Source organism: Chrysemys picta, chromosome 1 (genome assembly GCF_011386835.1).
Source record: "Chrysemys picta bellii isolate R12L10 chromosome 1, ASM1138683v2, whole genome shotgun sequence".
Taxonomy (NCBI): Eukaryota; Metazoa; Chordata; order Testudines; family Emydidae; genus Chrysemys; species Chrysemys picta.
Window position 1 is genome coordinate 82,072,314 of NC_088791.1, and position 27,995 is coordinate 82,100,308.

Sequence of the window (27,995 nt, forward strand, 5' to 3'; positions counted from 1 at the left end):
GTACTGCATGCATTAATCAATTTAAACAGTTTGGAGCCAGATTATCTACCCCAGTGCTTCCCCAGGTTTCATCTTCATAACAGCAGGCACAGCTTCCTCTCACAGAATTGATGGCTCCAGCTTCATACTCTCTTTTCTGTTGTCTTGTATTATGAGTGGCTGTGGTGAGACATTCAGATTGGCACAGTAATCTCTCCAGCTGCATTTAATATGATCACCTTCAGTGAGGACTCTCCCATCATTTATCTTTTATTGTGTTTCATCATGGAGAAAACCTTTTGGTAAGACGTCCGGCCACTGTAAACATACCTTCTGTATTATTACTCTTTATAATTCTCAGGTTGCATACATTTTGCCATTATATAGTCATTCTTCTCATCTACTCTGGCTTTGAATTTGTCTGCTCAGTCCATTATAGTCTTTTCTATCTCCAAACCATCCTCTTTCACTCTGAGTCATTTTTCCACCAGCTCAAACACCTTCTCAGTTAACCATGGTGCAATCTAAGATTGACTTTTCAAAATGTGTGCTTTGGCAGTTTCGAACATAGTAGTTTTCATTTTACTCCAAAGTTCATTTGACTTGTTCTCTTCTCTCACCTAAGCCAAGTCTCAAACTTAACCTGGACAGCAGTTATGTAATTTTTGTTGATTCTGGACAAGTCAAACACAATGGACCTGTTGAATATTGTATCTTTTAAAATTTTAATTTTATGTTTGAGGGTAACACCTGATAGTCTGACCTACAGTCTGCATTTGGGAAAGTCTTTGTCCATTGGACACTCGATCTACAGCTTTGCTGTATCATTACACAGTCAATTTGGTTCTTTGTCATAACATAAGGTGACCTCCACCTGCATAAATGACCAGGATGGGGGGTGAAGACGGTGTTTGTAATGACCAGATGATTAGAGCAGCAGAATTCAACTAAGCACACTCCTCTCTCATTTTGTGAACTCAGACCATTGTTTCCCATTACTTCTTTATGAGATCTTACAGCTCCAACTTCTGCATTCAAGGCCCCAAAAACAAGGTTTTAGCTTTACTTGGTGTTTTAATGAGTGTCTCGTCAAATTGTTCATAAAACTCTTCAATTGTGTGGTCATCAGCTTCTGTTATAGAGGCACAAACTGTATGATTGATGTATTGACTGGCTTCACTTGAAGGCAAATCGTAACGATTCTGTCATTGTCTGGATTATATCCAACCACACATTTTTGATGTCTCCTTGGATAAGATAAATGTGACCCCATTTTCTCTCCTTTTCTTGGATTCTGAATAGTATGCTGTGTACCCATCCATTATCCTCAAATGCCCATACCATTCCAATACAGCTCTGATATTCCACATATTTATCTCTTACATCTTTACAATTCTTTGATCACAATGGTAGGCTTCTCTTCATACGTACTCCTCACTTCCATGTTTCTATTCCGGTGATTCATTTCTGAAGGTTTGGGTCATTCTTTTCCTTGGTGCAAGCATCAGGCACTATACTTCCTGAAGAATTTGGTACAGCACCATCATAACCATAGTCTGTACTCTTAATGGCTGGAGCCTCCTCCCCAATAGAATTTGTTGTGCCTTCTCACCTGGAGGGTCTCACCATCCAGCACCACACATGGATTGATTTGCCTTTGTTCTGCCATAATAGTCTTTCTGGGAGAAAGTACAGAGGGTAGTTTCCTGTTGCCTTTCCTCTGATTTGTGGCTGCTGTTGGCTAAATCATGATGTAACTCTTTCACTTTTCAATGGCATTTCCTTCATCGAAGGTCTCACTATCCTCCTCAAGTGCTCATCTGTCAGAAGGCATTGGCACTTCCTGCAGTTTGCAAAGTTACTTACCTACCATTCAGCATCAGGTGTTGTCCAGTTGCAGGTGGTGTCATCTATTGGCGTTATGTTAGAAGTCTACAAAGCCTGAACTGAACTGTGACAGTGGTGACAGACAATATTAGTAAGATGGGCTGCACTCAAGGCTTGGGAAGCAGAGTATCATAGGGGCTCAGCATGTCGAGCGGGTGGTTGCCCCCATTTGCCCAATGGGGGGTTCACACATCCTGTCACCCAGTTCTTGGGATTCCCTGTTATATGAAACAATCATGATCAAGGGGCTCAGGACCGCTGGTGGGGCAGAGCAAACAAGCTGTCCGTCACTCCTGCACTTCCTGGCTGAGGCAACCAAAAGCAGTTGGAGCTCTGACCCTCTGGGCAGGGCAGAGCAAACAACCAATCTTTAGCCCCTGGGGTGGGGAGAGCAAAAAATCAGTTTGTAGCTCCTGGGCACAGCAAAGCAAACACTCAGTCTATATCAGGAGTCCCCGGTAGCCATGCCTAGTGGCAAGTGTAGGGCCCTGAAAACCAGTAGACTCCCTATTAAGGGTTCCAGCATCGGCTCCTAACACATTCCCAGGGTCACTTCCTACCATAAAGCCCATCTCTGGTATCTCCTCGACTGCAGCAGCTCAGCGTCCCCATCAGATGCTGCGGTCAGTTGGTCGGCTGCAGCGTCATCCAGGTTCAAGATCCCAACAGCCTGGAGAGTCAACAATTCCTCTGCAGGACCCTGCAGCCAGAGACGACTCCTTGCTGATAGTGAGGGAGCACAATGTAAAGGGGGACACGTGACCGCCCTACACGTGGCCTCTACCTTCCACTCCACCTCCCTGGCCAGGGCAGCCAATCCCACTGGTTCCCGGGGGACTGGGGCCACAGAAGCAGGGGAGCATATGCCTCTGGGCTGGGCCCAATCCTGGCCCAGGGAGATTCAGAGCACCAGTGTCCTCCCGGAGCTCCCACAGCCTCGTGGATGCTTCAGGAGGGGGTGGGGGAGGGGCATGGGCAATGCCCCTACCTTCAGCTGAGCAGAGCGTCCCTGCACCCGGTGCCTTCCCCCACAATCCCCACTCTGCGCCCAGCCCAGGGCCACCACATTTTCCCTGCCAGAGTTACCTAGGGTGGGGTGGGGAAGGGTTCTGTCCTTCTCCCACTGCCGCTCCCTTTGGCAGGTTTCTGGCTGGTTTGGCTGCTTTCCCCAGCAGCCGGGCCCAGGCAGGGAGTGGAAGGGGTGGGATGGAGTTACTTGTCACACTAGCTGAGGGTGGCCACTCAGGGTCGCTGCCTCCGTGCAGCGCGGCAGCTGTCTGTGAGAGAGTCCAGCTGACGAGGCAGTGGCGGCCCAACCCCAACGCTCCCCGCCCATGCCCAGCTGGAGCGGAGCCCTCCCATTCTCCGCACATTTCCTGATGCAGAGCAAGGACTTGTCTTGAACCCAGATCTCCCATGTGAGTGTCCTCGCTACTGGACTATTAGCTAGTCCATGGCAAGTTTCTCAATCTTTCCTGTTAGACCTATTCCTGACTACCACAGCCATAATTACCATTTCAGCACATGTATGACAATGAACACCATGACAACACTAGCCATTCAGCTTGCTGTTCACTGTCAATTTGTCCATTCAATTATTGTCCTCCACAATGTTAAAAAAAAACCTGGGTAAGCCCTGTCATGGGGACCACTCACTGCTGGCTGCCTCCTGGTGACATTAGCTCCACTCTGGTCAGATGCCCCCTTCCATTAGTTGTTCACACCATATCCCCTCTTGTTCTCCTAGACACACAGTGCTCTTTCTTCATGACTTAGTTACTCCTTCTTCATGGCTTAACCCTCTGGCCAGGTCACTATGTGTTTTCCCCTTCTGGAGGTATCAAAGTCCGATAGGACAAACCACCCCAGGCAGTCTCCAAATCCACTGCACTGACTGCACCACTTCCCCAGTGACTGGTAGGGGAAACCAGGCCTGCTCTTTGCTCTAACTTCCATCTCAGGGATCCTCTAATCAGTGGCCAAGGTCTGCACCATCTTAAAACTTGCTGACGAGCCTTTTCCAATTCTGCCTCTCTCAGGCTTTCACTCGACCACCCTTCTGGGTAAGCCCTACCTTCAGGGTCTGGATCCCCAGAGTTTCTACTCTACCCCTGGGTTTCCTCCTTTCCCTCTCTAATGCCCAGAGAGTGACTGCAGACTTCCTCACACAGCCCTTTCCTTCTGTCATCTTCCTGGCTTTATACTAGCCCCTCCTGTTCTTTCTCAGCTGGGCTCCATCATCAGTCAGGGGTTACTTATGCCACCTAATTCCCCTCAGGTGTGACCTATTCATTAACTGGTCCCATCTCAGCCTCATTAACCCTTTCTATGCTAATGTGGAGTGAACGCCCCATCACAGCCACTATTCACAAAATTGAAACCAGACCATGTGTTACATCCTGGCTGATTAGCTGATGTAGCTTAATGTGAAAAAGCAGACAAAAAGCTGAGGAATTCTATTTTGAAGCAATGCACACACATCTGTCAAGATCTGTTTATTTCAACACTCCAGTAAACCACATCTGGACATTGTAGTTTGTTCCTCAATTTGCACTTACATTATTTGTTTTTGTTAACTAGATGATTTCAATGCAAGACTCTTTTATTGTCGAATTTTGGAAGCTATTAACATTGAGACAGGACAATAGATAGTTAAAAATGCCTAATAATTAGGATGCACTAATTGGTTTTTAAATATTTGGCATTCTCCTGTCTATAAAAGTGTACAACTAACTCCTGTTATGAAACTATCCAGTATTCATATAGGATTTTCTGAAGCACTGAGCAAACATTAGCTTATGAATTCACAAGACCCAAATAGATAATAATTCTCATCTTCCTCATCCCATTTTTAGATGGATTAACTCAGGCAGAAAAGTTGCATGACTTGCCCAAGGCCACATGATAAATAAGTGACAGAGATGGGCATAAGAAACATACTGTATGATCTTAGCTTACGTTCCCATGCTCTGTCCCTTGGAGCCTCTGTTAATAGCTGTTTTTAGGGCCTTCATCGGGCCACTAAGGACTGAATAAGGGTTTTATGCAGCTAAGCGATTGGGGGGGGGGGGGCATGGCCTTGGCCAGAAGAGGCAGGACCTTGCCGAAAGAGGCATGGAAGGGGGCTAGCCTTCCCCAGGGGAAGCTTCACCAGCCACCCATGACCTGGACTTAATAAAAAGGTTGCCTGAGTTCAGTTACAGAAGACACTCTGAGGGAGAAAGGGGTTCACAAAGACAGGAGCCATCCCAGAAAGAAAGTGCTCCTAGCGAAGGGACAGGAGCAGTCTAGGAGAACATACTGGGTGTAGGACCTGCCAGGGAGCTACTAGGGACTTACTCAGTGAAGAGCAATGCACTGTTGGGGGAAGAATTGCAAGTAGCAGAACACTAAGCAGAGGCCTAAGCTCCAGCCAAGGAATTCAGCTGTAGAGCGTTCCATGGCCAAAGGGGCAAGACATAAAACAGATTAACCCAGAGGCGGAGGGTTTTCCAGTGGAGCAGCTCTGACTGAAGGTCTCACTTACGTTTTGTGGTGTTCTTTTCTGTTAAATAAATGAGGCACACACCTCTCCAAGGAGAGAATGCTCTTTAATACTTGAAGGCCTGCTTGGGTTTGCTTATATTCCAGGTGCAGGAAAATGAATGGAGGCAGGGCTCACCTGCAGCACCCCATCTGACTGGCAGGGGCACAACCTGCAAAAATATGCAACCCTGAGAGCGTGTGTGTTAGCATATACCCCTGGCCCGGATGGAGTCTCTGTTTTCAACAGGCCTCTGTACAAGCATAGAACCCTCAATTCACATATCTAATTACAGGGCTGTGGCCATAGTTAATTTCTTTCTCCTACTGCTTGTGTGGGGCCTTTCGCATAGTAAAAGGGAAGAGAAAAACATATGTCAAAACAGGAAATGAAAAGACACAACAATTGACAAAAGGACTTGGAGCCAAGAGTACTGCCTGAAATGACATTTAATTCACGTTTTTAAAAATTGACTGGAGGTAACACTTTTAACAGGGCCTCAGTGTCTTAGGCTCCTAAGTCCCATTTTCAAAAGTGACTTAGGCACTTGGGCACATATTTTTAAAAGTATTTAGATACAGATAGGTGCCTAATGAGATTTGCAATCTATATCTTTAGGCACCCAAATGCCTTTAAAATTGTGGCCCTTATGGGCCTACAATTCCTTGAAAATCAATGGGATTTGGTCTTCTGAGCACCTAAGTCACTTTTGAAAATGGAACCAGGCTTTTAAGATATTTAGGCACTTCTGAAAAAGTCATAAAGATTTCAAGTTAGTGGTGGCCCTTTACAAGAGACTTAACTGCAAAAAGATTACTTCAGTAAGAACTTAACTCTACCATGTCGCAATGCCATGCAATAACTGTACGGTTATGATTGGGACCATGAACAAAAAAATGCCACAGTTGAAGAAATCTGATTTTTAAAGAGATTAATTTCTCATGCCTTCCCTCTCACGGTGTTACTACAGGTCAGAGGTAGATTTGCTTTGGTGCTTTAATTGTGCATTTACATACTGTAGCATATTTGGATTTCTCTGAAATTTAACCTTAATTTTGAATTCTTGGGTTTATAGTGCTTATTTTGGGAACAGTTACTACATCTCTATGATATTTTTAACCCTTGAATTACTGATATGTACTCTCAACTTTAATTTCAGTTTAATGTAGGAATTTTTTAAACTATTACAAGTTTCATACATGAACATTAAATGAGAAATATCAAAGAGAATGCTAGCATGTGATATTTATAACAAATTGAAGATGGAGTATCAGCCTTAAATTATTTGTGGGTATTTTAATTTTTAAGGACAAATTCACCTGTAGGCACTGACATTCTGGAGCAGCACAAGCATCTGGAGCCTACTGGCCAGTTACATGAGGATTACAGCTACTTTGTGTCACTGGAGCAGTGCAAAACAGCCAGTGTATATGGGTGAATCTGGCCTTTGTTTTGTTTACATGAAGTCACACTACTCTTAACAGTAATAGTTGGGGCCAATCTGTGACTTCTGAGGGTCAACTAATCTACCAGTGAACACTTCCAACTTGCATACTGCCCACCTACATTGCTGACTCATTTCAATTAATAAAAATTTAGCACATAAATTAGCTAAGAAGATTTTATGACTGGTTGAGTTAGTTCTGATGTCACAATGGCCCCACTTAAGAGTGATCTGAGTTGTTATTGACTTGGCTCTATTTGTTGGTCTTCAATCATGACAAAGAGATACAAGAACTGTACTATTTTTTTAATGTAGCCTATGCACTAGATTTCTATAAGTTTTAAATATATGGAAAGTTTGAAGAGTTTTTATTATTCTGTTATTAACTGCACCCAGGACAAAAAATGATCTTACCTAGGATTCGATACTTCTTAAAGGATCCATTGTAAAATCAATGTTAACTCAAACAGAATGACTTGTAAATTCTTAGAAAATTAATTTTCAACTCAAAGATTAAGGTGTATAAGATTGGCAAAGACACATTACATTCTTCATATATGTATCAAAGAAGTTAAATGGCTGTTTTACATGCAAGACTCAATTTAACCTTAACTATGGAGCCACAACCAGTTCCTCCATAATATAAATTCCTTAAGACCCAGCATTTCAAGATACTGATGCTAAGCCCCTCTCGTTAAAGTTAGTGAAAATTGATCAGCATCTTGAAATAGGTATTCTTCATCTTGCAGGAAAGGGCTAATCACCGTTTGCACCGCTAATATATGTACCATTCAATACCAATGGATTATTCAAAATGATAGCCATATTACAATAGATAGACAGACATACTTCAGGCCAGGTTTTCAAATATCTTCAGTCTGGACACTAAATTTTCATACGCAAATACTCTCCAAAAGTGCACACCAAACAGGAAGCTGGGTTTCTAACTACCTGCTTTGCCCTCACAAAATGTCCATCTACATGTGGTAACCGCATGACCCAGATTAGGACCAATTGTGATAATTTTGCTCTTTGGTTAATGTACCCGATTTGTGTTGTAACGTTCACTCTCTAGCCGCTTACAAAGCAAAATTATCAGAATAAAGAAGCTAGAGAATCTTAACGGGCTGTAGCGGGGCGGTCACCCCGATCCGGCTCTGAAGGGATTAAAACAGCCCTGGGAAAGGGCTGCCCTGGGGAGCCAATAGGGTAGGCTGATTGGGAAGGCAGCCTCAGCTGGGGCCATGCCCAATTAGGATACAACTGACCCTATAAAAGGGCTGTAAGCCAGGAGCTGGGGCAGTCTCTCTAGTAGTGGGGAGAGAGAAGGACCTAGTTGCCAGGGAGCAGGGTAGCAGAGGTAGAGCAGTGCTGGGGAAACGTGGGGGGAGCTGGGGAGCTCCAGCCTGACAACTCCCAGGCTGCAGGCCTTGTGCAAGGCCTAAAGAAGGTACTGGGGCTGCAGAGGTGCAGTCTGGGGTTAGGCAGAGGCAGCTGGTCCAAACCCCCTTGCCAATGATGAGTGGCCATGAGAGACTGCAGTTTGCCCCAGTGAGCAGGGGCTAGATAATGACTGGCAGTAGCCACTGAGACAAGGTGTCAGAGTAGCAGCTGTGTTAGTCTGTATCCGCAAAAAGAAGAACAGATAGCATCCGAAGAAGTGGGCTGTAGTCCACGAAAGCTTATGCTCTAATAAATTTGTTAGTCTCTAAGGTGCCACAAGTACTCCTGTTCTTCTTTTTGAGACAAGGTGGGTGAGAGGGTTGGGGGTTCCCCTGGGAGGGGAGACCCAAAGCGTGGCAGGGTACTGCTGGGGCAGAACCCCGAGGTAAAATGACAGGTGAGCCACCAGCCAGCAGAGGGCACTCCGAGCTGGAATCGAGCTAATTCCCAGGACAACCAGCAGGAGGCACTGTGGCTACATAGGCAAAGAATGAGATGGGGGGAAAAAGGGAAGGTTTTAATTTTTAGGATGAAATTCTGGCCCCACTGAAATCATTGGCAAAATTCCCACTGACTGAAGCCTGGCTTTCACCTTAATTTTTCAAAAATGTCTTGGGTCAATGGCACTTAGATGCATTTCCACAACTGTACTTATTATAAAGCAGTTTTTTTGGTTTTTTTTTTTTTACCAAGAGTGATTTAGATTACCATCTTTGACAGGAAGTATTTATGTTTCTCTCTGCCTCCCACATCTGAGGGGCAGGATTTTTTCTCTCTCTCTCCCTGGAGGGCTGCTGTATGCATTCTCCGACAGCTGTCATCACCCTTCTTATGCAGTATATCTTTCTTCTCAAGTAGCTGATATATGAATAGCTCCTACATGGACATTTTTGAAGCTATGGTATTTATTGTTATTCTTTTTAAGGGTAATGGGAATGGTGATAAATTATTTTATTCTCGGTATCCTAAGAGAGCATTTTAAAATAATTCAGAGCTTCAGGCAGAACAAGGATGAATATCTATAATAGCTCTTGATTTAAGTCTCTACTAGATCATTCATTCTGGATTGTTTTTAAGTTGTAGTGTGACAAACAGTGATAAAAAAGAATTGTCTGATTTGATTGAGCCAAACTAAGCAATGGTAATATTTAAAATAAACTGCTAAAGTAACTACTTCTATCAACCAGAAGACAGAAATAGGTGGGATGCAAAATTGCATATAGAGCTAAAACTTTAAAACGTTTTGGACCAAATCCTGCCACCTTTACTCACACTGAGTAGTAATTTACAGTACAAGTGGACCACTGAGTCAACAATAGGGCTCTACAAAGGCACAAGCACTCACCTACATAGGGTGACCAGATGCCCCAATTTCATAGGGACAGTCCCAATTTTGGGGTCTTTTTCTTACATAGGCTGCTATTACCCCCCCCCATCCCATCCCGATTTTTCACACTTGCTGTCTGGTCACCCTACACCTACACACTATGGCCTGGTCTACACTGCGGGGGGGGAGGGGGGAATCGATCTAAGATACGCAACTTCAGCTACAAGAATAGCATAGCTGAAGTTGACGTATCTTAGATCGACTTAGAATCACTTACTTCGCGTCCTCGCGGTGTGGGATCAACGGCTGCCACTCCCCCGTCGACTCCGCTTCCACCTCTCGCTGCGGTGGAGTTCCAGAGTCGACGGCAGAGCACTCGGAGATCGATTTATCATGTCTACACTAGATGCGATAAATCGATCCCCAATAGATCGATCACTACCTGCCGATCCGGCGGGTAATGTAGACGTACCATATCAGTTACAGAACTGGCGCCTTAAGTGGGACTTATTTGTGCGTGGCCTTGTGCTAGCCCTCTGCACAGCATGTTTTTCACTCTTGGTCTATGTCTACATTATGACCTGGGGCGTGTGATTTGCCCTGCTCACGTACACAAACTCACACTAGCTCTCATTGAGCTAGCATGAGTATGAACAACAGTGTAGCTGCAGTTGTGGCAGCGAAGGCACTAGCACAAATAGGCCTGAAATCGGTAGATATGAACTCAGCACAACTCAGCCATGCCTCCATACTACCCTGGCTACACTGCTATGTATACTCATGCTTACTCAATGAGAGCTAGCAAAAGTATGTGTACATGAATGAGGGAATCACACCCCTAGCTCCTAAGGTAGACGTAGCCTAAGTGAGGACTGATTAACACATCGGATTCAAGTACTCCCATTGATTCCTATATCTTTCAGCAAAGGAATAGGGCTCCTTGGGGAGAGTGACATGTGTGTGTGTGAGAGCAGGAGTGTGTATGATACAGAGATTATTTAATAACTGTAGTGGTATGTCAGGGCTGTATCCCCACTTTGAACTTTAGGGTACAAATGTAGGGGGCCTGCATGAAAACTTCTAAGCTTAACTACCAGCTTAGCTCTGGTCCGCTGCCACCATCCCAAGAATTCCCATCCCTGGGAAGCCTTGAGAAACCTTCACCAATTCCCTGGTGAATACAGATCCAAACCCCTTGGATCTTAAAACAAGGAGAAATTAACCATCCCCCCTCCTTCCTCCCACCAACTCCTGGTGAATACAGTTCCAACCCCCCTGGAATCTAAAACAAGGAGAAATTAACCATTCCCCCTCCTTCCTCCCACCAACTCCTGGTGAATACAGATCCAACCCCCTTGGATCTAAAACAAGGAAAAATCAATCAGGTTCTTAAAAAGAAGGCTTTTAATTAAAGAAAAAGGTAAAAATCATCTCTGTAAAATCAGTATGGAAATTAACCTTACAGGGTAATCAAACTTAAAGAGCTCAGAGGACTCCCCTCTAGTCTTAGGTTCAAAGTACAGCAAACAAAGATAAACACTCTAGTAAAAGGTACATTTACAAGTTGAGAAAACAAAGGAAAACTAACACGCCTTGCCTGGCTATTTACTTACAAGTTTGAAATAGGAGAGACTTGTTTAGAAAGATGTGGAGAACCTGGATTGAGGTCTGGTCCCTCTCAGTCCCGAGAGTGAACGCACTCCCAAAACAAAGAGCACAAACAAAAGCCTTCCCCGCCCCCAAGATTTGAAAGTATCTTGTCCCCTTATTGGTCCTTTGGGTCAGATGCCAGCCAGGTTACCTGAGCTTCTTAACCCTTTACAGGGAAAAGGATTTTGGAGTCTCTGGCCAGGAGGGATTTTATAGTACTGTACACAGGACAGCTGTTACCCTTCCCTTTATAGTTATGACATGGTATCACTGCCCCATTGTAATAAGCCACTTAACCTCTTTATAAAAAGATGAGTTACCAAATAATTAGATCATTAGCACCAAACAACAAGGCCACCCTTCAGTTCAAGTCTCCGTGTTCGTAACGTTTAAGTGACTGATGTTTAGTGTGTTACCTGCTTGTTGAAGAAAAGGCATATGATTGGGCTGCAAATAAGACTGGTCTTACCAAAATGCATTGGAACTTTGCAGCTAGAGGTGAAATGTTATGTGCTGGATCAATGACAACAGCAAAGCTAGAGTATGGCAACCAGCAGATCAGAAAAGCCATCTCCATAGCGAGTACCATCACCCACAGCTTGGAACTCTCTCAACTTCTGGATACCCAATGTAAGATTCGTTAAATTGACCTAATTTTCAGGATGTATTGAGCTCCCATCCTCTGAAAACACTGCTCTACAGCCAAAATGCTTCTGAAATAAATGTAGTCAAACTTTACTAATTCTGGGTCACTGAGAATGAAAATGATGCATAAAATTGTTGATTGGCTCTAGTTTTCAAGATATGCTATTGGGTCAGTATATACGACCCTTGACTTGGGAATGGCGGAGGATAAGTGAGTTATAAAGGGAAGGGATCTCAATTTAAACCAGAAATGACTAAAATACATCTTTGACTGGATCTATGAATAAATCTATGACTGGGTTTGGACAGTACTTGCTTTTTAGGCAAAACAATGAATGATGCAATCTGAAGCTGGTATTGCGTCATACATGATATGAATTGCACCATGTTATTCCTAGAAGTTATGGATGATGCAATCATTATGAAACTTACAGCACTCTGCTGAACAAATTGCCCTATATCAGCTCTAGAAATCATACAGTGTCGTGCTCTCTTATTTGTCAGTGTTTGATTTTGCAAAGGGACACATTTCTGTTTAGCAAAAGTGAGCAGAGATGCCTCGTACTTGTGTGAACAGTGCAGATAACTTCTGCTGTTTGTGGTGAAGTGACTTTTGCATCACAAAAGCGCAGTATAACCACTATGGTTAAGAAAGCCTATCACCTTTATTTTGGCTGCAAAATTGGAGATCAGGACAAGAGGTGGGCCCCACACATATGCTGCAACACTTGTGCAACAAATCTTTGCCAGTGGTTGAACAGGAAAAGGAAATCTATGCCTTTTGCAGTGCCAATGATTTGGAGAGAGCCAACAGATCATACCAGCAATTGTTACTTCTGCATGGTGCCTGCAGTTGGGAAAAGTGGACTGTGCATTATCCAAACATTCCATCAGCTATATGCTCAGTACCCCACGGAGAAGGACTGCCGGTTCCTGATGCACCAGAATCATTCTCACTTGAGTCAGACAAGGAAGAGGAAGAGGATGAAACTTCTGGTCCTGAACCATCAAAGTCACAGGACCCACATTTTCTCCCATCCTCCTCCTCTGAACCACACCTCATAACACAAGGTGAACTGAATGACCTTGTCAGGGATTTGGAACTACCCAAGAGTAAGGCAGAGCTGTTGGGCTCCAGACTACAGCAGTGGAATCTCCTGGCAGGTGATGTTAGGGTTTCCATGTTCCGTGACCGTCAAAAGGATCTTGTCCCATTCTTCTTCATGGAAGGTGATCTTGTAGCCTGCAACAACATCGATGGTGTGATGGCAGCCCTCAACATCGTTCACGATCCAGATGAGTGGAGACTGTTCATTGATTCATTGAAGACGAGTCTTAAAGCTGTTTTACTGCATAATGGCAATGTTTTGCCATCAATTCCAGTTGGTCATGCAGTCCATATGAAGGAAACCTATGACAACATGAAAAAACTTTTGAGGTGCATAAACGATGACCAACATCAGTGGCAGCTTTGTGGCGATTTCAAGGTTGTTGCTCTCTTGCTTGGTCTGCAGACTGGATACACAAAGTACTGCTGTTTTCTCTGCGAATGGGATAGTCGTGCAAGAGATTCCCACTACATCAAGAAATATTGGCCACTCTGACAGTCATTGGAGCCTGGGAGGGAAAGTGTTCAGCATCCACCACTTGTTGAATCAAGGAAGATTTTGTTACCACCCTTACACATCAAGCTGGGTCTGATGAAGAACTTTGTCAAGGCCATTGACAAAACACAAGCAGCTTTCAAGTACCTCCGTGGAAAATTTCCAAGGTTAAGTGAAGCTAAGATAAAGGAAGGTGTCTTTGTTGGTCCTCAGATTCGTGAACTTCTTCGAGATGATGCATTTGACCATGCACTGCGTGGCAAGGAAAAGACGGCATGGAAAGCCTTCCAGTTAGTGGCAATAAATTTTCTCGGAAACAACAAGGCAGACAACTACAGGTTGTTGGTGGAAAACCTCCTCAAGACATACAAAAGCCTTGGTTGCAACATGTCACTAAAGATACCTTTTTTTGCACTCTCATCTAGATTTTTTTCCACCGAACTCCGGAGCAGTGAGCGACGAGCACGGTGAGTGATTTCACCAGGACATTGCAACAATGGAGAAACGCTATCAGGGCAAATGGAGCCCATCAATGCTTGCAGACTATTGCTGGACAGTGACAAGAGATGCTCCATTTAATGACTACAAGAGACAAGCCAAGAAGCGCCGAGTAGACACTGAATAGGACTAAACTGTGTACATAATAGTTTTTTGCCTTTTGTTTCATAATAAATTTTATTTATATAACCCTTTTGCTGATTTTTAAAGTGTTACATAAACAGGACAGGTGAAATATTATCATGTAAAGCAACCATAAACACATGAAAAGACCTAAGTTTACAATTTATGATTAAAACTCTACTATCTACACCATATACATAGACATAAAATGTAAAAACTTAAATATCTTAGAAACAGTAGCCAATCAGTTGTTTTAATGGTCATATTTGAATTCAGCACATCAAAATACATAATAAATAGCACATTTTATCTCTGAAGCAGACGACTTCTCAAAAATTGTAGACCAGTGAAATTAGGCCCTTATAAGGTGTCTCAAGTTGGGCACCCCCAAAATTGAGACATCTAAAAACACTAGTTACATTTCAAAATCTTGACCTACATATGTACTATAAATAACCTTAAAAGTTCTTCTAGTTTCATTGCAGGGTATTAAGTAGGGAGCAATATCAGAGGGGCAGAAATCCCTGTGAATTAGTTAGTGAGGGGGACAGCCTAACAAACGAAATATGATTAATTTGTCATTACTGGGGAGGACAAAATAATTCTCAGAAGGAGTGCTACTCATATCTTTCCTGCTGAGGCTGGTGACCTCTTTTATTTATTATTTCTAATATGCCTGACTACTAACAGCAATATTATTTGTGTATTACAGTAGCAACTAGTGCCCCATCTAATATCAGGGCCCCGCTGCATTAGACACTTCAATGTTACTGCAGCCTGTCCCTTCTCTGAAGAGTTTACAGTCTGAATAGACAAGAAAAATAAAGCATGGAAGAAACAAAGCGTTCTTATCCCCACTTTACAAATGAGGAACTGAAGCACAGACAGATTAAGGAACAAGGGCAGCATGACACAGGAAATGCACAACAGCACCAAGAACTGAATGCAGATCGCAATGCAAATCCTTAACCACAAGACCTTCCTTCCTCTCTTGAATACCCTGGTTCTGATCTTAGAAGTGCTCTACATCTAGCCCAGAATAAACAAAATGTAAATGCCAAGAGTAGAATGCTGGCTCCCTTGAAATCAATAGAAGATTTTTTCCCATTCACTTCAGTGGGACCAGGATTTCACCCAAGAATTCTTATTCCCTTAAGTTTCAGGCACAATGCCATTTTTGCCGTTTTAAACAGCTTTCCTATATTTTAAGCAGTGTGTTATTGTAGTTGGAAATCGTAGGAAATACTTTCACAAATAAGCAATGAATTTTGAAAATGCATTATTTTATGTGTAGTGTGAGTGTTATGTGATCTTGGCAGCTTCAGTACATTTGCTTTTCTTTTTTTGGCAACAGAAATGCTGCTGGCGTACTGCAGATGGCATCGTCTGCTGACTATAAGAGTTATTCATCGGAAGTGCCATAAACAAAGCTTGTGAGTCTCAGCCAACCTTTCGAAGTTGGTAGAATATTTTTATTTTAGTTACAACTCCATCTCTTTTCTGCTTCATTCAGTTTTGAAGTTGTGTTTCTGTTCAGCTTAAAATAAGTGCTTAACTATAGTATTGACCTCACACTTGCATGTCTGAATTTCTCTTCGTGTAAATACTTTGTTACAATGTTGATGTTGTTTGTCAAAAAAAAAACAACACATATTTAAATTTTTTATTCCAGTACTGAAGCTTCCTATTACTATTTTGACAATTTGTTGATGGCTATTTTAAATATTTTTTTTCTTTAATGGAAATGTGAAAAGTTTTTCTTTTCTTTTTTAAATTGGGTTTGTGCCCTTTTTTGCTTCTTTATTATGTATAAGGAGGACCTTTTTATTTTAAGTTTTTTTTCAGCTTGTTTTTAACCAAAAAATCTCACCAATGTCAACCTCAATGTTCCCTAATTTTGCTGAAGAGGAGCATTAGAATGTGTGTATTATGAGGTCTTACACCTTAATTGAAGGTACAGGGGGGTTGACTCTTTAACAAATGGCAATATTTTTCCAAAGTGATTGTTTTTAGTGCCTATTTAACTCCAAACAAAATCAAAGTGTTTTAAAAAGTCTACACTACGGCATTAGATCGACATATGCCGCATTAGGTCAAATTTATAATGTGCTTGGCTACACTACCGAGCCCTTTCTGCTGACGTAAAGGGCTTGTAAAATTGATGCCTGTACTCCACCACGGCGACAGGAGTAGTGTCGACCTTCCAGGGTCGAATTAAGGGTAGTGTAGACACAACGCTGTGTAATTCGACAGGTTTGGCCTCTGGGAGGTGTCCCAGAGTGCTCCAATGTGACCACTCTGGACAGCACTTTCAACTCCACTGCACTTCAGCCAGGTACACAGAAAAAGCCCCAGAAACTTTTGAATTTCATTTCCTGTTTGATCAGCATGGAGAGTTCACCAGCACAGCTGACCATGCCTGCCCAGGGCCACAAATGCACTCCAGTGTGGAGCATAAAGGAGACACTGGATCCAGTAGCGTAGCTAGTGGGGTGCAGGGGAAGCGGCCGCTCCGCCCCCGAGCACACTTTGCAAAAGCTGCGCCTTTCCACGCAGCCAGCACTGGGCTCCAGACTCGAAATCCAGAGCCAGGTTTTGCATGCTGCCGCTGGCTGGCTCTGGGCTCCACACCGCCCTCCCCCATCCACAGCCCTGCTAGCTCGCTCCGGGGCTGCAGGCAGCTGCCTGGCTCTCCGGGGATGAGGAGTAGGAGGCTCCCTAAGCCGGGGTGGCCTCTGCCGGGAGGGGAAGGGGCAGCAGCGCAGCCCCCCCAGCGTGGCGAGGGGGGCTGAGGTCAGACTGGGGCCGGTTAGTGGTGAGGCCGGGGCAGGGTGAGGGGCGCTGTGCTCAGCGACCCCGGGTTGGTGCATCCCTCCTGGCTGGCCTGGCAGCACGTTGGGTCCCTGCCGTGGCCAGGGGCCAGTGCCAGGCCTCTCTGCTGGCACTCGCTGACTTGTGGATCGCTCCGGCAGCCCAGGTGGGAGACTCCGTTTCTTTCCCATTGCCTTGGCCTTTCCTCGCCCGCTGGGGGCAGCGGTGGCGCCCGTAGCGAATGGTGGCCTCAGAGCAGGGCCCTGGTGAATGGAGGTGAAAAGGGGCTCTGAGGGGGAAATGCCTGTGGACGCTACTCAGCACTTTGCTGCGCTCATGACACTGGCAGGGAAGCTTCAGGGAGCCCCGGTGATGTAATACACCTCCGTGATGCTGACCCGTCATGTATCCACGTGTGTGTGAGAGGGATAGTGAGTTGTCCCCAGATTCACTCTAACTGCATGAGTGCTGCAGCTCTCGGGGAGCGGGGTAAGGTGAAGGTCACTAAATCAGTACAGATTTTGTTTTCTTGCTGTATGGATATTAGAGTCTATAACATTATAGGTCCCTTTGAGATATATGCTGTAGAGCTGAGGGTAGCTTAAATTCATGAGACTGTTGAAGACAATAGACAGGTCCTCAGAGGCTCTAAATTCAGTTTCTTCTCCATGTAGCTCCACAATTTCCAAGTTCTCTCCCTTCTATCTAGCTGAAGTACTCCATATAGCTCCCGTTACACTAATTACAAGGTGCTCAGAACCCCTGGTATTTTCACAACCCCCCCTGGCCAATAAGGCAGGAAAATGCTATTCCCGTTTTACCAGTTGAGGAACTGAGGTACAGAGATGAAGTGCAGTGCCCAAGGTCACACACCGTCTGTAGCAGACACGGAACTGAAGCAAGATCTCCAGACTACCAGTCCATAACCTTAATCACAATATCATCCTTCCTGCCATTCATATAAACTGTCACTTCCATCTTTCTGAGGGTAAGATGATCACTAGCTGCGTAGCCCTGCGCCTCTGAAATCCCTACACTGAGGGCAGACCCATATAAATCTCTTGTTTAGGGACAGGCTAATTTTCTCCCTACACCAGTTGTGGTCTACCCACTCCATCATATTACAATTAAAATAACCCCAAAAGAAAGGAAAACTTAGCCTTCTTAAAATAGCATAAAAAAAATCTAAACCTAGAGATACAAAGATTCAGCATTAGGGCTCTTTGTTCCATCCTTCAATCACCTGTTGAGCCTTAGTATTATGCCATATGTGATCACATGCTATTCTGAGACAGTTACAATATCTCTGTACAACAGGGTGAGCTGAGGTTGAAGTGGCAGCTGGGTAGCTTTAAGTTTCCTTGCTTTTGTTAATTTCACATGTAAATTGTAACATTCATTTAAGACATTCTTTGCTTTTAAAAAAAATAAATCAAGAAATGACATTACAGCTAAAGTTCCCCCATCCTTGATTCTTTTCCCCCCTCTTCTCCCAAATTTGGATGACTTTGAAGAATCAGGCCTGCTGTGGACTGTGGTGTTTGTGCAGCATTAGATCATGTTAATATTCGATATAATCCAGCACAAATCCTCTTAGTGATACTGGCACTATAAGGGGTGTTATAATTGCTCAGAACTTAAAAACAATTTTGTAGCCTTTTCTCCCCTTGTGCACCAGTCCCAATTAGGCCAAGGGAACTTTATGAACACACAGAGGTTCTATTTAGGACCCAGCCCAATCCTGACAACATGCGGTCATCCCCACAAAGAAGCTGGGAAAATGTCCGACTTAGACATGACAAAGCAGAGTGAGTGTAACTAAAGAACACGTTATTCTTAAAGTCTACTACAGCCCTCCTAAGACGATTGTCTGTGCTTGATGCTAGGAACAGTCTTGTCCTCTTCTCCTCTCCTGATGTCAGTGTAGATGCAGGCAGTGCAAACTGTACTACAGTCATATCAGAGGGATAGCCGTGTTAGTCTGAATCTGTAAAAAGCAACAGAGGGTCCTGTGGCACCTTTAAGGCTAACAGAAGTATTGGGAGCATAAGCTTTTGTGGGTAAGAACCTCACTTCTTCAGATATGTACAGTCATATAGTATCTCACATGCAAAGCTGCGTTTCTCTGATCTGAGGTTTGAAGAACAATGTGGAACTAGCTATTTTACGGGATGTCTAGATTTCATTCCTGTAGTAACAGAACTGGTGATAGGAAAGCAGGAAGAGGTTTGGTTTTTTGGGGTGTGTGTGTGTGTGTACACAGCTTAAATTGGTTAAAAACCCTAACTTTCAGTACTCAGTGTTTCAAAAATGTTAGACTTCCAACGTGTGTTGTAGAGATGTTTTTTGTTTAAAAAAAAAAAACCCATGAATAAAGCTACTTTAAGGGAAAATACTGCTTTGTCCAACCCTGAAGAGCTATGAGATGTTTGCTCACCAATTCTCATAAAACTTGTATTTGTCATTCCTTTTTGTTGACTTTAGTATTACGATCTATTACAAATAAAGTGCATTTCATTGATATTTAAAAGTAAATTAGTAACTGGGAAAAAGTCACAGGTTTAAAAAAATACTGGCCAATTATAAACTACTGTATTCTGTCATTTACTTTCTAGAATCTAAAGTATATCTAAGTATAATCTAAAGTTCTCCTGCAAAATGCCAGCTGTGCAAACCCTTCCGTTGCTGGATCATTCTTGTGTTTTTATTTTAAGTACAAATAAATATGTATAATGAATTTAAAAGTATGTAATTAGTAATTTGATATGTCAGGTGGTGCCCTTTTTTATGTGTTCGCTCCCCCTGATGTTAGAACCTGGCTACGCCACTGCCTGGATCTGATTGCTGTGTGGGGAGAAGAGTCTGTGCAGGCAGAGCTCCAAACCAGCAGAAGAAAGACTGACATCTATGTCAAAATCACACAGGAGCATGGGGGACAAAGGCTACACTAGGGACACACAGCAGTGCTGTGTGAAAATAAAGGAGCTCAGGCAATCGTACCGGAAGACAAGGGAGGTGAAGAGTCGCTCTGGTTCTGAGCCACAGACAAGCCGCTTCTATGAGCGGCTGCATGCGATTCTAGGTGGGGATCCCACCAATACCCCAAACTCCCCGTGAATACCGCACAGGGGTCCCAGGCGGCTCTAGGCAACAACAAGGAGGACATTGTTGATGAGGAAAAGGAGGAGGAGGAGAATGTGCAGCAGGCAAGCGAAGGATCCATTCTCCCCGACAGCCAGGACCTTTTCTAACTCTGGAGCCTATCCCCTCCCAGGACCAACTGTTGAGGGACTGTGATGGTGGGGAAGACACCTCTGGTGAGTGCACACTTCTATTCACACTACTGGGGTTAAATGCAACTGTGGTTAATGTTTAATCTGAGGTAAACAATTGGATACAGTGATGGCCAGTCCAGCTACGCAAAGGGTGCTCCCCAGAAAAGCCTATTTATGTACCAAGAGTTTCCCCACCAAAAAACGTCCCCTGGTGTGCCCTGACACTGCCTACCCTTTCTTGTGTGCTCACCATGCCTGCCTGCAAACTGAAATCTGCTGCCCAGCGCTCTGCCATGTGTTGTACCTTACTGGTAGGTGCTTCTTTTAAAAGACAAATGTGGCAGTGTACCTCAGGAAATGTATTTACTGCTATGAAGTATTTCATTCATTGCAATAGTTAACCTTCTGTTTCCAACAATATATGTTTTTCCTTGCAGCTGCAACCTTGTCGGTGGGTACTTCCTCCACATCAGCACAAAGGCTGTCCCAGATTAGAAGGCAAAAAAAGCAGAGAAAGGAAGACATCTTCTGTGATTTGATACACTCCTCCGAGACTGACAGGGCCCAGCTGAATGCATGGAGGCTTACAGTCGGGGAGTATGCACACTGCAAGAGGGCAGGAAAGCATGCAGGGAACAAGAGGGCAACATGCAAGAGGAGATGTTGCGGATTATAGGGGAGCAAACAGACCTGTTGAGGCTTCTGAGGTGCAGGAAAGGCAGCTAGACCTTAGAGTCCCGCTGCACCCAATGCTGAACCAGCTGCTCTCCTCACCACGTTCCATATCCTCCTCTCCCAGCCATCCTAGAATGCGGGTGGGGTGGGGGGGAGAAGGGGAAACTCTATTATCCCTTGAACTCAACTCCAGGGGATGGTTCATGGAGCAGAAGGCTCTCATTCCCACACCTCTGATTGCTAGACAGTGAAACTGGGGCAACGAGTGAGTGCCAGAGCAGTGCAGCATGTAAAGTGCCTCCTTACCTCCCCTCTGCCTTCCACACACTGCGGGAGGTGAACTCTGCGGATGAACCTCTGAACTCTGGGGCTGCACTGACCAAGGAGAGCAACTCTGAGTGGGGTACAGAGAAGGGATGGGTACATTAAAGGGACTTTTGGGTTGCTGGACTTGAGACCATGAGGGGAAAAGGACACTGCCCAACTTACTTGGGGGTGAGTCTTTTGCTCATGGTTTGTGTTTATGAACCCTAGTTGCGGTGTTTTCCCAAATTAATGCGGAGTTAATTCCCTCCATTTATTAAAAGATTTTGCTACACTCAGACTCTGTGCTTGCGAGAGGTGAAGTATTGCCTCTTAGAGGTGCCCAAGGGGTGGTGTGTAATTGTCCCAGGTCACTGAGTGGGGGCTCGAGCTGGTTTTGTGGTGTATTGTTGAAACCCTTAGATACTGAACCTGGCCCTTGGTGCTGTTGGCGCCACCTAGCAGAAGGGTTACATAAGCTACATGTCCTTGCCTCTTCCCTGCTATGTTATCAGGCCCTTAGATACGGGTTATCTTTGCTATTAATTGCTGTCTTTGTTAGCATAATAAAAATGCATGAATTGAGGACAAGGGGCTCTTTATTCACTGTGCACGCTGTGGTTGGTGGGGGTTTAGTTTACAGGGCAGTACATGCAAAAAAATAGGGCAGGTTGGTAAGGAACACCACACAGCTGTCACATCAGTGTTGGATCATTCATGAAACTCGTTTTCAAAGCCTCTCGGAGATGCAGTGCTTTTCTTATTGCCCTGTTGTCTGGATGCTCAAAATGGGCTGCGAGGAAGTCTGCCCCAACCCCCCACTACATCAGAAACTTTCCCCCTACTTTCACAGATATTATGGAGCACACAGCAAGCAGCAACAACAATGGGACTATAGCTTTTGCTGAGGTCTAACCTAGTGAGTAAACTGTGTCAGCGCCCCTTTAAATGTCCAAAGGCACGTTCCACCGCCATTCTGCACTTGCTCAGCCTATGGTTGAACTGCTCCTTACTACTGTCCAGGCTGCCTGTGTACAGCTTCATGAGCCACGAGAGCAAGGGGTAGGCTGGGTCTCCAAGGATAACTATGGGCATTTCAACATCACCAACGGTAATTTTCTGGTCTGGGAAGAAAGTTCCTTCTTGCAGATTTCTGAACAGACCAGAGTTCCTAAACATGTGAGCGTCAGGTATCCTTTCCCGACCATCCCACGTTGATGTCGGTGAAACATCCCTTGTGATCCACCAGTGCTTGCAGCACCCTTGAGAAGTACCCCTTGCAGTTTATGTACTCTTTAGCAAGGTGGTCTGTTGCCAAGATAGGGATGTGTGTTCCGTCTATCACCCCACCACAGTTAGGGAACCTGAGCGCAGCAAAGCCATCCACTGTGTCCTGCACATTTCCCAGAGTCACTACCCTTCTTAGCAGAAGTGAATTGATTGCCCTGGTCTCTTGGATCACAGCAGACCCCACGGTAGATTTACCCACTCCAAACTGATTCCCAATTGACCAGTAGCAATCTGGCGTTGCAAGCTTCCACAGGGCTATTGCCACTCACTTTTCAACTGTCAGAGCAGATCTCATTTTGGTATTTATGCACTTCAGGGCTGGGGAAAGCAATTCACAAAGTCCATGAAAGTGGCCTTACACATTCAAAAGTTATGCAACCACTGCTCCTCATCCCATACCTGCATCACGACGCGGTCCCACCAGTCTGTGCTTGTTTCCTGGGCCCAGGAGCGATGTTCTACCATGTCAACAAGCCTGGCTGCCACCGCCAGCATGTGCAAATTGCTCCATTCCATGGCTTCCAGCACAGCTATTTGTATGGCATCACATTCTTCTGCCTGGTGGCTCCTGGCTAGGCTCTGTAAATACCGCAGGACAATGCACGAGGTGTTTGCAATGCTCACAACAACAGTGTACAGCTGAGTGGGGTCATGCTTGCCATGCTATGGCATCTGCAAGAGTAACCCAGGCTTAGGCGCAAAAATGATTGTTTGCCGTTGCTTTCAGGGAGGGAGGGGGCAAGTGCATCATGGGAGGCTGACAATATGTACCCAAAACAACTTGTGGAAATGTTTTTGTCCCATCAGGCATTGGGATCCTAACCCAGAGTTCCAGTCGGCAGCAGGAACTGTGGGATAGCTGCCCACAGTGCATCTCTCCCTAAGTCGATGCTAGCCATGGTAGTGAGGATGCGCTCCGCCGACGGACTGTGCATAGTGGGGACATGCAGCATTGACTACGTAAAATCGGAGGCTAAATGTCGACTTAAATAAATTTGACCTAATTTCGTAGCGTAGACATGCCCTAAGATTCCCTTCCCCTCTGGGTTTGCTCAGCTTTTGGTCTCTGGGATGTTATTATGCCGTAATTTCACTTCTTAGCTGCCATAAAGTATTCCTTGATGCACAAGATCTCAATTTCTAAAGTAAAACAAAAATCTGATTTTTTGGTGTGGTCTTAACAAGACCATTTCAGGTCCAGTTTGCACATCACTAAAAAAGCACCAAGGTCACTTTCAAATATTCTTTTTCTATTAGTGAAGCTACACATCGGATGCAGATTAGGTGATTTAAGTCCAGGGTCACCCACTTCCATAGCAATACTTGTGTTGAGGAACCCGGGGCTTCTGTGAGAGGGACATGCCACAAGCATCCCCTTAGACTGTATTAACTTTTCACAAGCTGAAATATTATAAAATGGCCTGTTCTCATGAGATTTGCAGCCTGTTTTCCCGATCAAAGAGATTCAGATAAGCTAGAAATAAAGTGAAATATGGAAAGTTGTACAACAAAATAAATAGAGCTGGTCAAAAATGCAGAATATATTCTGCAAAAAAATAAATAAATAAAATAAAATAAAAAAATCTAATCAAACATAATACGCATGCATTTTTTTCCTGAAAACCTTTCATCAAAATTAAAAAAAAAAAAAAAAAAAAAAAAGCAAAAAAAAACGTAATCTAAATTTTGAAAATATTTCACCAGACCTAAAAATAATCAAATCATTTCAATACGTCAAAAAAAAGGCATGTTTACACTGTATGTTAAGAATGCCTGTACAGAAAGAGCAAGGTACTGAACAGGTACTATAAACAGTCAGCAAAAGCATAAATTGAAACCTACCTTATGTATCAAGTATCAGAGGGGTAGCTGTGTTAGTCTGGATCTGTAAAAAGCAACAGAGAGTCCTGTGGCACCTTTAAGACTAACAGATGTATTACAGCATAAGCTTTCGTGGGTGAATACCCATGTGTCTGACGAAGCGGGTATTCACCCATGAAAGCTTATGCTCCAATACATCTGTTAGTCTTAAAGGTGCCACAGGAGACTGTTGCTTTCTACCTTACGTAATGAACTGAAGGCATTGTCCTAAGAAAATCCAGTGATTAGTATAGGAACAATGAAGCAGGCTACGAAATAGGCAATCTAGTATCTACAGTTGCTCCAGGATCTTTCTTCCCAACTTCTAATGGGGCAGGAGATTTGGACTCCTTCAGGAATACAAGAGCTCCAGCCAAAGAGTGGTGACACTGGCCAGATGAGACAGATGAAAACAAGTAGCTGGTAACCTCTCTTTAGACTCAGCTTAAGATCTCCAGTAAGTTACCATACCATATTGTATCTTTCATAGGCTAAGACAGGGACCACACTTGACAAATTATAAGAAATAATATGAGCAACCATCAGATCAAAATGTTTAAAGGTTAATTCATACACCCGCCTGCAAGTTTCATAGCAAGGCATTATTGAACGATTGAAAGTATCTGGGGTAAAGTCCTTGCCCCACTGAAGTCAATGGCAAAACTCCCATTAACTTCAATGAGGCCAGGATTTCATCCCTGGTGTATACTAATCTCTATCAATCACCAGAATTTAGCCATTTTTTCCAAACAGAAAATCTCATAAGTGTGGGGAAAAAAGCCCATAAGAAATTATCAATCAAAATATGAGATTGAGACATTTTAAGAACATAAGAACGGCCATAGTGGATCAGACCAATAGTCTATTTAGCTCAGTATCCTGTCTTCTGATGGCCAGAGGCTTTAGAGGGAATGAACAAAATGGCAATTATTGAATGGTCCATCCCCGGTGTCCAGTCTGAGTTTGACAGTCAAAGGCTTAGGGACACCCAAAGTATGGGGTTGTATCCCAGATCATCTTGGTTAATAGCCATTGATGGACCTATCCTCCATGAACTTATCTAAATCTTTTTTGAACCCCATTATAGTTTGGGCCTTGAAAACATCCCCTGGTAACAAGTCCCATAGATTGACTGCTTTGTGTGAAGTGCTTAATTTTTGTTATTGTTGTTTTAAAGCTGCTGCCTATTAATTTCATTGGGTGACCCGTGGTCCAGATTAACACTTAGTCAGAACAACAGTATCATCTTGATTTTGCTTGATTTGTAGTTAAACAAGTGGCTAAAATATAATCTTCTTTAACAAATATCAGACGTTCGGGTCTCCTGATCAAATATGGCACTTTTCATTTGACTTTCTGGTTCTCTGTGGGTTATTGTTGTTGGTTTTGGTTGGTTGATCTTTTCTTCCCTTTAGTGGAAAGGATAGATTTGTAGTAAAATTAATATTTTTTTGCTATTCTTACTATTGTTTTAAGGAGCTATTATCCCTCCCGCTAAGTTTACCCACTATATTTAAAGGGGATATTTTGAAGCATGAATACATTAGATTTGTATTTAGTTTTATTTACTTATTTTAAAAAATTAATACTAACCAGTATTGACAATACTGGTTACCTTCTTTCACAGGCAATAAGAGAGGGTGCCAGATATCCAAGATGGGAATACATCAGCCCACATCACTACAGGTGTCCGTGGAGTTCCTCACCAAGTAATTTGTTTCTCAGCATGAGATAAGCTGGCAGAATCTGTCCTTTGCGAATGGCTAATAGATTCAAAGTAGGAGTCACAATTCAAGATGGAAAGCAAAGATTAAGCAGTGTTATAACAAACCTACTTAGCCCTATGGCATTCCATTCATTTACCTGTCTCGCTGTTTAGAAAGTTATATTGAGTTGTGAATTCATTTTTTTTTTTAAGTTAACAGAAAATTAGCCCTGTAAAAATATTGCTAGGTTAATCCTTCTTTTGGACTTTTTAACAACCACCCAACATGAACAGTTGTCTTTTTCTAACCTAACACATACAAAATTTCATGTATTAGGACTGAGGAGGATACATGTGTCACTTGGCTGTTGCTTACCAAAGTAGTTGACGACAGCAAATCCTTTGAAACTGCAGAACTTTCGTCCCATGTAGAAATATCCACGGTAGTTTCTAGCTATAACTATGGTGGTGCCACACAGAAATATCATGAGATCTAAAAAGGAAAGATTAAGAATGAATATGTTGATAGGGTTTTTTAAGGTAACTGTAATCACTAACAAATTATTAAATATTGAAAACAGCATCAAGGAATATCAAGAATGCCAAAATGCTATCTAGGGAAAATTATGAGTCTCATTGTGATGCTCTCAGCTAGGTCATCTACAATAGTAGTATTATTCTGCATCTGCCCATAATGAAGAACTGGAGATTTTATTAGAACTATTCACACAATAGATGGTTCATGTTCTATATGAACAAGGCCTTTGTACTTACATGATCACATACCGTGAAGCTTCCCGGGGGACCCAGGGTTGCGAGGCACCTCACTACCACCTGTCCTTAGCATGAAGGAGCCTCGGCTGTGCCTGCCGGGGGTCAGCTCCCCAACTCTACATGCCATAGGTAACACAAGCACACCCCTCTAGGCCTACGCAGGCCCTGCTCTCTCTCTCTCTCTAGCAGGGGTTCTCAAACTGGGGGTCGCGACCCCTCAGGGGGTCGCAAGGTTATTACATGGGGGGGCCGGGAGGTGTCTGCCTCCATTCCAAACCCTGCTTTGCCTCCAGCATTTATAATGTTGTTAAATATATTAAGTGTTTTTCATTTATAAGGGGGGGTCACACACACACACAGAGGCTTGGTATATGAAAGGGGTCACCAGTACAAAAGTTTGAGAGCCACTGCTCTACAGGTTAGCGATAGGCAAACTCCAGCCCTCTGACTGTCCCCTGGAGTGACCACCCCGTTCCACTGGACACCAGCAGCATACACAGATTTGTTGTTTCCAAAGAAGCAGTACATCCCAGTTCTCTCTCAGATCATTACTCAGATATGTTTATAGGAAAACAAGTAAAAAAGTTTATATAACAAAGTATAGAGATTATTAAAATGATAGCCAGTAGAAGTATTGGAAACAAATGATTGCACATAAAATAAAATCATAAGATGCATTCTAGAACCTAGTATTACTTAACTAGTTACTTTCATGTTTTATAGAGCAATGCTCACCCAAAGTCCTCCCAGCGTTTTACAGCTAGGCTTGGCTGTAATCTTCCATTCATGAGACAAGTCACTCTGTCAACTTGCCCTTCAGTGAAAGATCCAGGGTGTCTGTCTGCACTCCTAGATATATAAGAACAATCCATTATTCTTATGGATAAACAGGAAGCTCCCTGGCTGGTTGCTTTTTCCTTTATACTTCTTACTTACAGATTTTGTTGTCTGTTAACCAGCAACTGGCTCACTATGCAAATAGGTCTACACTGGAAGGCGCACAATGAACAGACAGAGATAAGCATCTGTAACCCCCTGCCTAAAAGGAACCTGTCTAAGACATGTCACCTCCTGGTTACCTGCCTTAAGAACATAATTTTCTGACTAGAACACAACTCCTTAAATATGATCCATACATACATTTCACAATGATTATGACAAAAACTGGGCTACTGGCTC

At 43.7% G+C, this 27,995-nt stretch overlaps 1 pseudogene; it reads right to left on the reverse strand.

The window, feature by feature from the left end:
• LOC101935146 (pinopsin-like) overlaps window positions 1-26,727 on the reverse strand; it is a 38,184-nt pseudogene extending 11,457 nt beyond the window's left edge.
• Between the last annotated feature and the right edge of the window lie 1,268 nt (window positions 26,728-27,995).